We start from the raw sequence: 17,255 nt of genomic DNA, 5'->3' as shown, positions 1-17,255 counted from the left end.
TGTCTGAACCAATTGGCGACGGCAGAAGCCGACGCCGCCACGCCCTTCCGAGGACCCCCGGAAGGACAAACAAGGAATCCGACTTGTGAAAAGATTCAGACGATTTTAGGTAAACCCTAATCGCCATGAACAGCAGCCAAGGAGTGCAACACCACCTCCTCCGAATGTTTAGACTTCGCGCAAGGCGAAGGCAAGACAATGTCCTCATTGAGGTGAAATTCCGAAACCCTCTTCGGAAAAAAAGAAGGGTTAGGTCGCAAGACCACCTTAACCAAGTGATTGACCAGATACGGACAATGGCAAGACAGGCTGCCAGCAAAGACACTCTGTGAGCCGAATTGATCGCCACCAAAAAAGGTGACCTTCTAGGACAACATAGACAACGAGATCTACCCGATCCGTTCAAAAAAGAACCATGTTGTAACACGGACAGAACAAGATTCCAGTCCCAAGGAGGCAGAGGCACCCTCCTAGGAGGGACCAGATGCCCCCGAACAAAAGTGCCAATCAAGGAGATAGATGCCATAGGACGTTGAAAAAAGAACGGCCATCGCAGACACCTGACCCTTGATCATAGCCAGCGCCAAACGCTGTCAACACCCTGTCGAAGGAAGGACAACACCCCAAACAACGACCACGGGCGAGGTGAAGACCCCCTGAACTCCCACCAGGCAAAATAGGTAAAAGACCTACCCCGAGGAAAAATTCCTCGCGTCGATCAAAGTGTGAATGACCTCAGGGGAGAGACCCCTATCCCTCAGGGCCTCGGTTTCAACAGCCAGGCCGGCAAGGCCAGCGACTGCAAGGCAGGATGAAATATCAGCCCTTGAGACCGGAGATCTTCTCGAAGAGGCAGACGCCACGGGGCGTCGACCGCCAAATGCACGAGGTCTGCGTACCAGGACCGGCGAGGCCAGTCCGGTGTCACAAGAATCACTGTGTTTTGGTTCCGAGACCAACCTGCGAAGGAACCTGGGCAGCAATTGAAACGGTGAAAACGCATACATCAGTCGGTACTGATGCCACGGAGCTACCAACGCGTCTGACGCGTCTGCCCGAGGATCGCGTGGTCTTGCCACGAACCTGTACACCTTGCTGTACAGACGAGACGCGAACAGGTCCACCTCCGGAAGACCCCACGTCGCGCACAACATCTGGAGAACACCCGGACGGAGGGGCCATTCCCCCTGGTCCAGGGACTGGCGGCATCAGATAATCCGCCCGTCAGTTCTCCAACCCCTGGAATGTGAACCGCCGATATCGCCGGGACATGCGTCTCGGCCCAAGACAGAATGTCGGCCACTTCCCAAGCCACCCGGGCCCTCTTGGTGTCCCCTTGGCGAACGACGTAAGCCACCGCCGTGGCAATGTCCGTCTGCACCCGAACCGGACAGCCCTGCAGCCTGTCCGGCCAACGTTGAAGGCAGAGAATCATCGCACGCAATTCCAGAATGCTGACCGGAAGGGAGGATTCCCCCTCCGACCAAGTTCCCTGGGCGGACAGAACGCCCAGAACACCACCCCAGCCCGACAGGCTGGCATCCGTGGTGACCACCGTCCATGAGAGAGGACGAAAAGACTTGCCCCCTGACACCGGCGGGGACAGGAGCCACCACAGAAGAACCCTTCTGGTGCGATGGCCCAACGAAATCCGGATCCAGAGATCGCGGTCGCCCGTCCCACCTGGACAGGATCTCCGCTTGGAGACCCCGCGTGTGAAACTGGGCGAAGGGAATCGCCTCGAAAGCCGAGACCATCAATCCCAGACATCTCATGCACGTCCGAGTGGACGAGGACGGAGCGTCCCTGAGGGACCTGACTTCCTTCCTGAAGAGTCCTGAGTTTGTCGTCCGGTAGGAAGACCTTCGCCTGGACAGAGTCCAGAACCATTCCCAGGTAAGGGAGACGAACCGATGGGCACAGTGCTGACTTTGGAAAAGTTATCGTCCAACCAAACTCCTGCAGAGACTGCATCGTAACGGACAGAGCCTTCTCCAGACCCTGGCTGGTCGCAGACCGAACCAGAATATCGTCCAGATACCCTAGGACAGAGACGCCCTGGGCTCTCAACAAAGCCAAAACCGGTGCCCGCACCTTGGCAAAGGGCAACGCCACAAATTGGTAGTGATCCTCCGCTATGGCGAATCGAAGGTACCTCTGGTGACCCTCGAAATTCGGGATGTGAAGATACGCATCCTTCAAGTCGATGGAAGCCATGAACTCCCCCGGAACCAGGGCAGCCACCCCCGACCGCAGAGATTCCATGCGGAACTTGCGCACCCGCACAAAGCGGTTCAGCGCCTTTAAGTCCAGAATCGGACGTACCTTGCCCGCCGTCCCGGGCACGGTGAACAGATTGGAATAGAACCCCCGAAACCTGTCCCGATGAGGCACCGGGACCACCACTCCCTGAGCCCTCAGGTCCTGCACCGCTAGATGCAGATCCCGCAAACGCTCCGGGGACAGTAGAAGATTTGAGGGAAAAAATCTGCGCTCTGGCCTATAGAGAAACTCGATCTCGTAGCCAGATCGAACGATTTCCTGAACCCACCTGTCCCGAACCCGGGACAGCCATGGCTGAAGGAAACCGAGCAAGCGTCCCCCCACCCCAGAGTCGGGTGAGGGCGCCCCTTCAGGCCGCACTGTTGTGGGCCGCTGAACCGGACTGGCCGGACTTTTGCTTACCAGTCCACGGCTTCTTACCAGGAGCGTCTTAGCCTTGTGGGATTAGGGTAAGAGCATGCTCTTACCACCCGCGATCCCCCTAATTAACGTATCTAGGGACTCACCAAAAAAGGGGAGAACCATCATAGGGCAGATTAGCCAAGGTCTTACGCGAAGATTGGTCCAACGACCAACACTTCAACCAAACCAAAACGGCGAGACAATACCGCCACACCATGTACACGTGCAGCCAACGGAACCATATCCAGGTCCGCATCACACAAATACATGACACCCTGGTGGATTTGATCCACCATATCCAAAGTCGCCTGGAGGGCAGAATCAGCCACCAGGACGCGATTAAGCACCTGCGTCCAGCTCGCGACAGCCTGGGCCGCCATAAGTGAAGAAAATAAAGCTTTCAGCATAGAACCCATAATAGAATAGGCATGACGGGCAAGGGACTCCGTCCGTTTGTCCGTGGCATCCCGGAACACCGGGATATCCTCAGCAGGAATCGCAGTGGGCTTATTCAGAACCGCTATCGCGTGATCCACCGGAGGTGGGACACACCAACGCTCATCAGTAGCGGGCGTAAAAGGATAGCGCAGCTTAAACCTACTTGGTATAGCAAAAGGCTTGCGTATATTACGCCAATGTTCCTTTACAGCGCATTGAAAATCATCAGTGCAGGGAAATACCTGCGATGTTTTGCGTCTTTTCTGCGTCCCATAAGCCGCCAAGGCAGCAGGAGGACAAGGTTCATCCTGTAAACGCAGTGTTTGCTTGATAGAAGCAACCAATTCATCCATGAGTGCAAGCTCTTCAGACGAGCCAGGGGGAGAAATATCAACCCCCTCAACCTCAGCCTCCATTTCTGACCCTACAAGGTCCAGGGAGGAACGGGACCCCGACAAGGAGACCCCAGCAACAGCAGCCCCATCACCAACACCCTCTGAATCAGAGGAAATTGAAAACTCTGGGCCTTTTTGAGGATTGAGCAGCCATCAGCAATTGCACCTGAGTCGCAAGGCTAGCCACAATCGCAGCCAAATCCCCCCCCCCCCCCGAGGGGGAAAACCGCAGTCCCCTGGCTTCCCACCAATGTGACAGGAAATTTGCTTTCCTGAGAATCCATGCCGCAAAATGAGTAAAAATAAAATGGGTGACCGCCCCTTTAAATAAGGTGCTGCGAACGTAGCACACCCACACCAGGGACCCCCACAGGGAGAAGTTATACTCAGGCAAGGATACAGAGAATAGAGGGAAAAAACCTGGAGAGACCGCTGCTGCTGCTGCTGGCCAGATCGGTGCTCCTGTAGAAAAGGAATTGCTGATATTCAGGGCGCTCCATTAAAGCCTATGGGAGGCTACAAGAAAATGGCCGCCATGCATGTGTACCATGCGGCCGGAGCGAGTACAGCCAAAATGGCGCCGTTTGGCGCCGAAATCGCCGTTCCCCCACCTCATGAAGGTGGAATAAAAATACACCACATAGTTATAAAGAACATGGTGGACCGCCGCAGCGGCGCTGTAGTGTGCCCCAAACATGATAGCATCAGGTTCCACAGCACACAGCCGTTCACACACTCAGACTGACACAGAAGTGCAGCACAGCCCCCCCCTCCTTGCAGCCCACAGCATGCAGTGTGAGAGACAGGGAAACATCAATAGTGTGAACACAGGGCAAGGTAACACAGTCCCAGACTGACACCCCCCAGACAGACAGGTCCCCACATGAATACACATGAATACACTTACCTCTTACATGGCGTGGGGGACCCACACAGGCGAACAAGCCTGAGACAGGGAGAGTCGCATCCAGGACGCAGCAGAAGGTGGGTTGAGAAACCGCACAGCGTCCAGTGAGGTAGCCACCTCACCCTAGCATCCCTGCACGGAACAGGGATGGGTCGTTCAGAAAACTCAGGAGCGGTACCTGACTGAACGCTCTATGGCGGGCTGAGAAGCCACTGACCCACATCCTGCGACCAGGGGAGTCAGCCCGAGACGCAGCCCGCATTATCCTCTTCATCCGAAGATCTAACTATTGCTGGTAAAAATAACAACAGCTAAATAAAGAAAGAGAGAAAAAACTCAAACAAAATCAAAAAAGAGAGAAGGCTGAGACAAAATGCCCCAGCATAGAGACATCCAGCTACTCCTGACAAGCTAGACATTGAAACTGAAGCAGGAAACAGGAAGCAGGAGGGTATAGACTGAGGGGACCACCCCCTGGGGTGGGGATATGTTAAAAGCTTTAATACTGACATATTCTGTTGCCTAGCTACTCCTACGGAGCAAAGTCTAATACCCCATTGTGACGAATATGAAGATGGCGGCGACTGTCGGAGGACGTAAGAGAAAGCTCTATTTGTGGGAAAAAAAACAGAATTTTTGTAAAATCTTACCGTAAAATTCCTTTCTCTGAGTCCTCCGACAGTCGCCACTCATTCACACAGTCTTCACTTATGGGTATTGACTTCAGGCATAAGACTTGTAAAAGAACAATAAATCTACAACGCAACCACCAGAAAGGCAACGTAGTACCCACGTCAGAGAAAGGAACCTTACATGTACAAGAAGGTAACCTTCTGGGTAACAAAAAACAAAAGCTCAACATGAGCAAAACCCAGGAAAACAAAACAACCAAAGGGGAAAAAACCCCAACAGCCAGGAACCTGGATAAAACCAGGGTTTCCTAAAGAACAGCCGCACAGAGCACTTTGCGGCCAAAAGAGGCATCAGCTGATGCCAGAACATAAATTTTGTAGAATTTTGAGAAAGTGTGCGCCGACGACCAAGTCGCAGCCTTGCACACCTGGGCCACCGAGGCCTGATGCCGATAGGACCAGGATGTACTCATCGACCTTGTAGAGTGCACCTTGACAGGGAAGGGAGGAACCCGTTCCCGCAACGAATAGGCCTGTACAATGGCCTGTCTGATCCATTTGGCAATGGTTGCTGCAGACACAGCCATACCCTTCCGAGGTCCCTCAGGAAGGACAAACAAAGAATCCGATTTCCGAAAGGATTCAGTCAATGACAGGTAGACCCTGATCGCCCGGACAACATCCAAGGCATGTAAAGCAACCTCCTTAGGATGCTTGCGATTCGCACAAAGCGAAGGCAAAACAATGTCCTCATTTAGGTGAAATTCCGAAACCACCTTTGGCAAAAAGGACTGATTAGGTCGCAAGACCACCTTATCCCTATGGACCACCCGAAAATAAATCATAAAGAAAGAGAAGAAGGCTGAGACTGTAGCCTTAGCTCAGGGAAGCCTATCCACTCCTAATCTAGGCAGAAGACAAACTGAATTAAGTTGGCTATAGTAGGGGAGTATTGGACGAGTAGGACAGCACCATGGGTGTGACTATGTAGATTTATTGTTCTTTTACAAGTCTTATGCCTAGAAACTCCTGTGGAGATGAAGTCAATACCCATAAGTGAAGACTGTGTGAATGGGCGGCGACTGTCGGAGGACGCAAGAGAAATAACAAATTTGGTTTAGGTACAGTGTTGCATGACCGCGCAATTGTCATTCAAAATGCAACAGCGCTAAAAGCTATAAATTGGTCTGGGCGGGAAGGGGGAAAAGTGCCCAGTATTGAAGTGGTTAAAGAAGAATTCTAGATATGTATATTTCATTAACTAAAAGATTGTGCTGATAGCTCAAATAATAGCAAAAACAGCTGGCAAAAACACTCAGATAAATCTTGTACAAAGATATAAATTCACATTGCCACTTTTATTGTGACAAATAAAAATCATGAAAGCAAATATTGTGTAAATATATTTGTACAGGACACCAAGGATGAGTCCTGGGTGGCTCCTATGTGGCACCAATATTTGGGTTGTGGTCACTTTAAGGGAACGTTTCGGGACTCAGGGATCTCACCCATGATGGCTGAGGAATTCTGGGCTAGCCAAGTAAACAAAAGGACAGACTAACGGTCCTCTCGGCATTAGAAATGGCTTATTTGGGACCTGGAATTTGGAGGTCCTGGGTGACATACGGGTCAGAAAAGGACCTCCTCTCCTCACTACGGTGCCTACGGGGTTAAGCAACCCCTAGGAAGCAGCATATAAGGCATGAAGCTCCTTTTGCTAGTGTGTGAAGTAGTTGAGAGGAGCCCTGGCTGTGTGCTGCATGCGTGCTACAAACACCTAAAGCTGGACGCTGCTAACCCTGAGATAAAGCCCTTAAGTTTGCATATTTAATAGTTTGATTTGTGCTGAAGATAAGTGGACCTTTTCTGTTGAATTTTCTGAAGTTTTCTTCTGCAGCTGGAAACTATTTTGTATTCTTAAAGGGAAAAAAAGACTTTAACATTTGAGATAACAGGCTGTTGCACATGGTCCTCAGGTGCAGGATCCCCTCAATATTACTATACAGCGGGTAAAATAAGTGTTGAACACATCACCATTTTTCTAGGTAAATAGTTTTCTAAAAAGGTGCTATTGACAGGACATATTTTTACCACACGTTGGTAACAACCCATACAATCTATGCATACAAACAATCCATGCATACAAAGAAACAAAAACAAATAAGTTCAGAAATTAAGTTATGTGTAATAAAATGGATTGACACAGGGAAAAAGTATCAAAAACATGAAGAAAGGGAGGTGCAAGGAAGGCATGGAAAGCCAACACACAAGCTAAAATCTATCAGTAATTAGAAATCAATTCTGCTCCTTGTCAGTGCAAATTAAAATTAACTGGTTCAGTCTCAACTGATGGCCTATACAGAGGTGTCACACAAGAAACATCTTATGATGGGTAAAAGAAAAGAGCTCTCTCAAGACCTTCTCAACCTTGTTGTTGCAAAACATAATGACGTTATGTACGATTGGTTACAGAAGGATTTCTAAACTTCTGAATGCTCCAGTGAGCACTGTTGGGGCCATAATCCGGAAGTGGAAAAAAAAAAACATACAGTGCCTTGCAAAAGTATTCACCCCTTGACTTTTTACCTATTTTGTTACATTACAGCCTTAAGCCCCGTACACACGTACCGATGGTCGGCATACAAATGTTCCTCTTTTCTCCCCGGGATGTCGGTGTCTGCTGAAAAGTGCAAAGACAGCACAAGGACAGCACAAGAATTTTGTCCGCCGACTGCAGAAGTGATGTCATGTAATGGTTAACTTTCCCTGTGTTTTCTATTTTCTGAGCATGCCCAGTCTTGCAAATCTGCGGTCTGTCGGCCGAATTGTGTACTGACAGGCGAACAATCGTCCGTTCTGGTGTCGGCATACAAATATTTTCATGTTTGCACGAAAGACTTTTGTCCGCGGATTGTGCGCAGACATCTGTCGGAGGCACCATACTAACACGCGTACAATCGGCAGATCCTTCGTCCACCGACGTTTGTATGCCGACGATCGGTACGTGTGTACGGGCCTTTAAGATCAATGTTTTGTTAATTTGAATTGTATGTGCTGGATCAGAACACAATCGTCTAAGTTGGTGAAGTGAAATGAGAAAAATATATACATAAAACTATTTTTTAGAAATAGAAAACAGAAAATTGGCGTGTGCGTATGTATTCACCCCCTTTGTCATGAAGCCCATAAAAAGCTCTGGTGCAACCAATTACCTTCGGAAGTCACATAATTAGTGAAATAATGTCTACCTGTGTGCAATCAAAGTGTCACATGATCTGTCATTACATATACACACCTTTTTTGAAAGGCCCCAAAGGCTGCAACACCTAAGCAAAAGGAACCACTAACCAAACACTGCCATAAAGACCAAGAAACTCACCAAACAAGTACAGGACAATGAAAAGGCATGTGGGAGACTCCCAAAATGTATGGAGGAAGGTGCTTTCGTCTGAGGAGACTAAAATTTAACTTTTCGGCCATCAAAGAAAATGTTATGCCTGTCGCAAACCCAACACATCACCCAAAGAACACCAGCACATGGTGGTGGCAGCATCATGCTGTGGGGATGTTTTTCAGCAGCCGGGACTGGGAAACTGGTCAGAGTTGAGGGAAAGATGGATGGAGCTAAATGCAGGGAAATTCTTGAGCAAAACCTGTACCACTCTGTGAGTGATTTGAGGCTAGGACGAAGGTTCACCTTCCAGCAGGACAATGACCCCAAACACACTGCTAAAGCAACACTTGAGTGGTTTAAGGGGAAAGGTGTAAATGTGTTGGAATGGCCTAGTCAAAGCCCAGACCTCAATCCAACAGAAAATCTGTAGTCAGACTTAAAGATTGCTGTTCACAAGCACAAACCATCCAACTTGAAGGAGGTATGGGCAAAAATCCCAGTGGTAAGATGTGGCAAGCTCATAGAGACTTACCCAAAGCGACTTGGAGGTGTGATTGCCGCAAAAGGTGGCTTTACAAAGTTTTGACTTTAGGGGGGTGAATAGTTATGCACATTGACTATTTCTGTTATTTTGTCCTATTAGTTCTTTGCTTCACAATAAAAAAAAAAAAAAAACATCTTCAACGTTGTGGGCATGTTCTGTAAATCAAAATGATGCAAATCCTCAAACAATCCATGTAAATTCCAGGTTGAGAGGCAACAAAACAAGAAAAATGCCAAGGGGGTGAATACTTTTGCAAGGCACTGTAGAAGACATTATTACTGGTCCTGGGATATAGAAGACATTATTACTGGTCCTGGGATATAGAAGATATTATTACTGGTCCTGGGATATAGAAGATATTATTACTGGTCCTAGGATATAGAAGACATTATACTGGTCCTGGGATATAGAAGACATTATACTGGTCCTGGGATATAGAAGACATTATTACTGGTCCTGGGATATAGAAGACATTATTACTGGTCCTGGGATATAGAAGACATTATTACTGGTCCTGGGATATAGAAGACATTATTACTGGTCCTGGGATATAGAAGATATTATTACTGGTCCTGGGATATAGAAGATATTATTACTGGTCCTAGGATATAGAAGACATTATTACTGGTCCTAGGATATAGAAGACATTATTACTGGTCCTGGGATATAGAAGATATTATTACTGGTCCTGGGATATAGAAGACATTATACTGGTCCTGGGATATAGAAGATATTATTACTGGTCCTAGGATATAGAAGACATTATACTGGTCCTGGGATATAGAAGACATTATTACTGGTCCTGGGATATAGAAGACATTATACTGGTACAGGGTGATGACATTATACTGGTACTGGGAGATGACATTATACTGGTACTGGGAGATGACATTATACTGGTACTGGGAGATGACATTATACTGGTACTGGGAGATGACATTATACTGGTACTGGGAGATGACATTATACTGGTACTGGGAGATGACATTATACTGGTACTGGGTTATAGAAGACATTATACTGGTACTGAGTTATAGAAGACATTATACTGGTACTGAGTTATAGAAGACATTATACTGGTACTGAGTTATAGAAGACATTATACTGGTACTGGGAGAAGACATTATACTGGTACTGGGAGAAGACATTATACTGGTACTGGGAGAAGACATTATACTGGTACTGGGAGAAGACATTATACTGGTACTGGGAGAAGACATTATACTGGTACTGGGAGAAGACATTATACTGGTACTGGGAGATGACATTATACTGGTACTGGGAGAGGACATTATACTGGTACTGGGAGAGGACATTATACTGGTACTGGGAGAAGACATTATACTGGTACTGGGAGATGACATTATACTGGTACTGGGAGATGACATTATACTGGTACTGGGAGAGGACATTATACTGGTACTGGGAGAAGACATTATACAGGTACTGGGTTAAAGAATGACATTATACTGGTACTGGGAGATGACATTATACTGGTACTGGGAGATGACATTATACTGGTACTGGGAGAAGACATAATACTGGTACTGGGAGATGAAATTATACAGCTCACCAATCGCTCAATGTCCGCTGCTCCTCTCTGTCAAGCCCTCCACTGGCTTCCGCTCACCCAACAAATTAAATTCAAATACTTACAACATCTTACAAAGCAATCCACAACCTAGCCCCCAGCTACATCACCAACCTCGTCTCAAAATACCAACCTAATCGCTCTCTTCGTTCTTCTCAAAACCTCCTGCTCTCTAGCTCACTCATCACCTCCTCCCATGCTCGCCTCCAGGACTTTTCCAGAGCCTCTCCAATCCTATGGAACTCCTTACCCTTATCTGTCCGATTATCTCCCACTCTATTACCTTTTAGGCGATCTCTGAAAACCCTCCTCTTCAGAGAAGCCTATCCTACCAACTCCTAACAAATGTACCTCCTTTTTCTCCATCAACCCATCCCCCACAGTTATTGCCTTTTGTTTCACTTGACCCTCCCTTCTAGATTGTAAGCTCTAACGAGCAGGGCCCTCTAGTTCCTCCTGTTTTGAATTGTACTGTAACTGTATTGTCTTCCTTCACATTGTAAAGCGCTGCGCAAACTGTTGGCGCTATATAAATCCTGTATAATAATAATAATACTGGGAGATGACATTATACTGGTACTGGGTTATAGAAGACATTATACTGGTACTGGGAGATGGCATTATACTGGTACTGGGTTATAGAAGACATTATACTGGTACTGGGAGAGGACATTATACTGGTACTGGGAGAGGACATTATACTGGTACTGGGAGAGAACATTATACTGATACTGGGTTATAGAAGACATTATACTGGTACTGAGTTAGAGATGACATTATACTGGTACTGGGTTATAGAAGACATTATACTGGTACTGGGAGAGGACATTATACTGGTACTGGGAGAGGACATTATACTGGTACTGGGAGAGGACATTATACAGGTACTGGGAGAGGACATTATACAGGTACTGGGAGAGGACATTATACAGGTACTGGGAGAGGACATTATACTGGTACTGGGAGAGGACATTATACTGGTACTGGGTTATAGAAGACATTATACTGGTACTGGGAGAGGACATTATACTGGTACTGGGAGAGGACATTATACTGGTACTGGGAGATGACATTATACTGGTACTGGGAGAGGACATTATACTGGTACTGGGTTATAGAAGACATTATACTGGTACTGGGTTATAGAAGACATTATACTGGTACTGGGAGAGGACATTATACTGGTACTGGGAGATGACATTATACTGGTACTGGGAGAGGACATTATACAGGTACTGGGTTATAGAAGACATTATACTGGTACTGGGTTATAGAAGACATTATACTGGTACTGGGTTATAGATGACATTATACTGGTACTGGGAGAGGACATTATACTGGTACTGGGTTATAGAAGACATTATACTGGTACTGGGAGAGGACATTATACTGGTACTGGGAGAGGACATTATACTGGTACTGGGAGAGGACATTATACAGGTACTGGGTTATAGATGACATTATACTGGTACTGGGTTATAGATGACATTATACTGGTACTGGGAGATGACATTATACTGGTACTGGGTTATAGAAGACATTATACTGGTACTGGGAGATGACATTATACTGGTACTGGGTTATAGAAGACATTATACTGGTACTGGGTTATAGAAGACATTATACAGGTACTGGGTTATAGAAGACATTATACAGGTACTGGGTTATAGAAGACATTATACTGGTACTGGGTTATAGAAGACATTATACAGGTACTGGGTTATAGAAGACATTATACTGGTACTGGGTTATAGAAGACATTATACAGGTACTGGGTTATAGAAGACGTTATACTGGTACTGGGTTATAGATGACGTTATACTGGTACTGGGTTATAGATGACGTTATACTGGTACTGGGTTATAGATGACATTATACTGGTACTGGGTTATAGATGACATTATACTGGTACTGGGTTATAGATGACATTATACTGGTACTGGGTTATAGATGACATTATACTGGTACTGGGTTATAGATGACATTATACTGGTACTGGGTTATAGAACACATTATACTGGTACTGGGTTATAGATGACATTATACTGGTACTCGGTTATAGAAGACATTATACTGGTACTGGGTTATAGAAGACATTATACTGGTACTGGGTTATAGAAGACATTATACTGGTACTGGGTTATAGATGACATTATACTGGTACTGGGTTATAGATGACATTATACTGGTACTGGGTTATAGAAGACATTATACTGGTACTGGGTTATAGAAGACATTATACTGGTACTGGGTTATAGATGACATTATACTGGTACTGGGTTATAGAAGACATTATACTGGTACTGGGTTATAGATGACATTATACTGGTACTGGGTTATAGATGACATTATACTGGTATTGGGTTATAGAAAGACATTATACTGGTACTGGGTTATAGATGACATTATACTGGTACTGGGTTATAGATGACATTATACTGGTACTGGGTTATAGATGACATTATACTGGTACTGGGTTATAGATGACATTATACTGGTACTGGGTTATAGAAGACATTATACTGGTACTGGGTTATAGATGACATTATACTGGTACTGGGTTATAGATGACATTATACTGGTACTGGGTTATAGAAGACATTATACTGGTACTGGGTTATAGAAGACATTATACTGGGTTATAGATGACATTATACTGGTACTGGGTTATAGATGACATTATACTGGTACTGGGTTATAGAAGACATTATACTGGTACTGGGTTATAGAAGACATTATACTGGTACTGGGTTATAGATGACATTATACTGGTACTGGGTTATAGATGACATTATACTGGTACTGGGTTATAGATGACATTATACTGGTACTGGGTTATAGAAGACATTATACTGGTACTGGGTTATAGAAGACATTATACTGGTACTGGGTTATAGATGACATTATACTGGTACTGGGTTATAGATGACATTATACTGGTACTGGGTTATAGAAGACATTATACTGGTACTGGGTTATAGATGACATTATACTGGTACTGGGTTATAGATGACATTATACTGGTACTGGGTTATAGATGACATTATACTGGTACTGGGTTATAGAAGACATTATACAGGTACTGGGTTATAGATGACATTATACTGGTACTGGGTTATAGAAGACATTATACAGGTACTGGGTTATAGAAGGCATTATACTGGTACTGGGTTATAGATGACATTATACTGGTACTGGGTTATAGAAGACATTATACTGGTACTGGGTTATAGATGACATTATACTGGTACTGGGTTATAGATGACATTATACTGGTACTGGGTTATAGAAGACATTATACAGGTACTGGGTTATAGATGACATTATACTGGTACTGGGTTATAGAAGACATTATACAGGTACTGGGTTATAGAAGACATTATACTGGTACTGGGTTATAGATGACATTATACTGGTACTGGGTTATAGAAGACATTATACTGGTACTGGGTTATAGATGACATTATACTGGTACTGGGTTATAGATGACATTATACTGGTACTGGGTTATAGAAGACATTATACTGGTACTGGGTTATAGATGACATTATACTGGTACTGGGTTATAGATGACATTATACTGGTACTGGGTTATAGAAGACATTATACTGGTACTGGGTTATAGAAGACATTATACAGGTACTGGGTTATAGAAGACATTATACCAGTTCTAGAGGTTACTGTACTGGTATTGTGTTCTACTAATTTAATTCAATAATTCCAATACAATAGAGAGACAGAGACAATACAGGAGTTGGCTGTCCTGGTCTTCTCCTAGTCCTATGATGAGAGCTGTCAGTCCCTGCACAGTCCAGCCTGCACCTGTCTATCAGTGAAGTGTATAGAGCCGTTCTCTGACACGGGGGGAGCCGGAATCTCGCAGTAAGGAAGTCTCTCATGTATACACGGCTCCGGTGATAAAAACATGGGGCTCAGTAACTCGGTTCACTATAAAGTGACATCATATCCCACACACCACTTACCCAGCACTTCCCCACTCTGCCAGAACTCAGGACGGAAAAAGGCGGGTACTGAACGGCATGACGTCACCTCAATGATCTCTCCGGCGGCCATATTTGTGAAGGGCATGGCTGAGGATTGGTGGGAGGGTGTGTTCGTTTGTAGCGCTATGTGCTGTTACTCCTGGGATCCGTTGTCTCTTCCTCCTCCCTCTCCTCATCGGTTATTAGTGAAATGGGCGGTCAGTACATACTCCTGGCCAAGGTTTTACTCAGTACTCAGTAGAGGAAGAATAGTAGGACGCTTCTAGTCGCCATGACAACAGATTGAGCCACAAAGCTGACAGTTTGAGAGGGTCCTATAAAAATGTATGTGACAGAGTGGGGTGTCCGTGACCAAACTGCGTACTAGGAGTATCTGTGTGTGGTGTCAATGTCCAAACTTCTGTACCAGAAGTCGATGTCCAACTCCAACCCTGGAATGTTTGGCCTTGTTAGTACAGACACACACACATTAAAATTAGCGATCGACTGATATCGTTTTTTTTATTGCCGATACCGATATTTTGGTCATCGCATATCGGTATCAGCCGATATTTTGGGACATTTTTTTTTTTTTACAGGTACTCTTGTGGAGGGATCTGGGGGTCTAAAAGACCCCCAAACCCCTTCTCTGCACTTAAAAGCATTCAAAACACCACGTCTGGCTGTTTTGAAAGCTGTCATTTTTTTTAATGTGGCGCTGAGCACCCGGAAATGATGTCATGACATCACTTCCGGGTTTTTACATGGAGACCCGGTCAGAGCTAAATGCGGCTTTGATCGGGTCTTCGGCGGCCATACAGGTAGGATGCCCAGGTCTCCGGGTGGGACGGAAGACCCAGGCTAGCCACAGAAGGCGGCGGGAGGGAGGGGACGTCCCCTCCCGAACCTTGTAATGACAGCTGAGCGGCTTCTCAGCCGCATCGGTTGTCATTACAAGACAGCCGACCGTTGGCTATAGACGCCGATACCGGGCTGATGCCTCTAGCTGCAGGCATCACTTAGGTACAGCACTTTCTCGACAATATCAGTAACCTCAGGGGCCGATTCTGATATATTGGGGAAAGTGCAGATATTTCTGCTTTGCCAATAATCGGTCGATCCCCAATTAAAAAAGCAATTAAAGGTTAGTTCCCCACATCTGTGGCTTTTTACATTGCAATTCAGTGTCTGTGTATAAATAGTTTATGAGTTTATTAGCTCTCATGTGGATATACTAAGCAGGCTAGACAATGAGCTATGGGGATTAGAAAATAACTGTCAAAAGGCCTGCGTAACAAGGTAATGGAACTTTATAAAGATGAAAAAGGATATCAAAATATATCCAAAGCCTTGAATATGCTAGTCAGTCCTGTGCAATCACTTGTTAAGAAGTGGAAAATTCGGGATCTCTTGATGCCAAACCAAGGTTAGGTAGACCAGGAAAGATTGCAGCCATTCGTGCTAAAATAATTGTTTGGAATATAAAGAAAAACCCACAGGTAACCTTAGGAGAAATACAGACTGCTCTGGAAAAAGATGGTTGTTTCAAGGAGCACAATATGAAAATTCATGAATAAAAATGACCTGCTTTGTTGAGTTGCCAGAAAGAAGTCTTTGCTGCACCAATGCCACGAAAAAAGCCTGGTTACAACATACCTGACAACACCTTGACATACCTCAAAGCTTCTGGCACACTGTAATCTCTGGCGATGAGACCAAAATAGAGCTTTATGGTCACAACCATAAGAACTATGTTTGGAGAGGGGACAACAAGGTCTAGATCCCTAACAAGAGTACCATCCCTAATGTGAAGCATGGTGGTGGCTCACTGATGTTTGGGAATGTGTGAGCTCTAAAGGCACGGGGAATCTTATGCAAATTGATGGCAAGATGAATGCAGAATGTTATCAGAAGATACTGGCAGACAATTTGCATTCGTCGCACGAGAGAGTTGGACTTTGCATAACCCTAAGCACAAGGTTCTGGAGTGGCCACCACAGTCTCCTGATCTTAATATCATCAAGTGTCAGGAAAGAATTCAAAGTAGACCTGGCAAACATGCCAATATCCAGCTCCTTCATGCATGCACATTAGTGCAGGGCACGCAGTGGCGACTCTTCCTGCGTGACTGAGCATCAGCAAAACAAAAAGTGCTAATTTCCAGCATTCAGCTGCCTATATAAGGACAGCAGCTCCTCTCAGAAATTGCTGGATTGTTGTCAGCCTTTGTATCCTGTGCCTTGTGCTTGATTACTCGTTACCTACCTGGCTTACCCCTGGACTTGTTTTGGCTTCTCTCCTGGCTCTGACCCCGGCTTGCTCCACAGACCTGCTCCTACCTTGTTTCTGATTGACATCCTGTGTTTGACCCTGACTTGTTCTCGAACATGCTTCTGCCTCAACTCCTGATTAACCTCCTGTGTTTGACCCTTGGCTTGGCTTGTGACTTTGCTTCCTGTTCTACTCATCAGTCAAGATCTGCCAGCCCTACCTGAGAATCTTCTGCCTTGGCTACTTCTCTGCTCTCCGCTGTCCTCCCATCTGGAATCATCAGGCAGCTTCACCTTCAGGCAACCCCTGCATCTTTGGGCATAGCACCCTTCTTCAGGAGTACTCTGCATTTAGCCACAAGGGGAGCCCTCTCGTCACCTCAGCCTCTAGTCAGGTATGTGACAGAATAATCCAG

General features: G+C 45.8%; 1 protein-coding gene across 1 annotated transcript in view; it reads right to left on the bottom strand.

The window, feature by feature from the left end:
* BCAP29 (B cell receptor associated protein 29) overlaps nucleotides 1–14,608 on the bottom strand; it is a 150,201-nt gene extending 135,593 nt beyond the window's left edge. The window contains exon 1 of the mRNA XM_082254397.1: nucleotides 14,570–14,608. The gene's annotated coding sequence lies outside the window, so the exon portion shown is untranslated. The remainder of the gene's footprint in view (nucleotides 1–14,569) is intronic.
* Between the last annotated feature and the right edge of the window lie 2,647 nt (nucleotides 14,609–17,255).

Source organism: Pelophylax lessonae (assembly GCF_965119305.1).
Source record: "Pelophylax lessonae genome assembly, chromosome: 4".
In the NCBI taxonomy this organism is placed as follows: Eukaryota; Metazoa; Chordata; class Amphibia; order Anura; family Ranidae; genus Pelophylax; species Pelophylax lessonae.
This window is presented reverse-complemented; position numbering and strand designations above follow the sequence as displayed.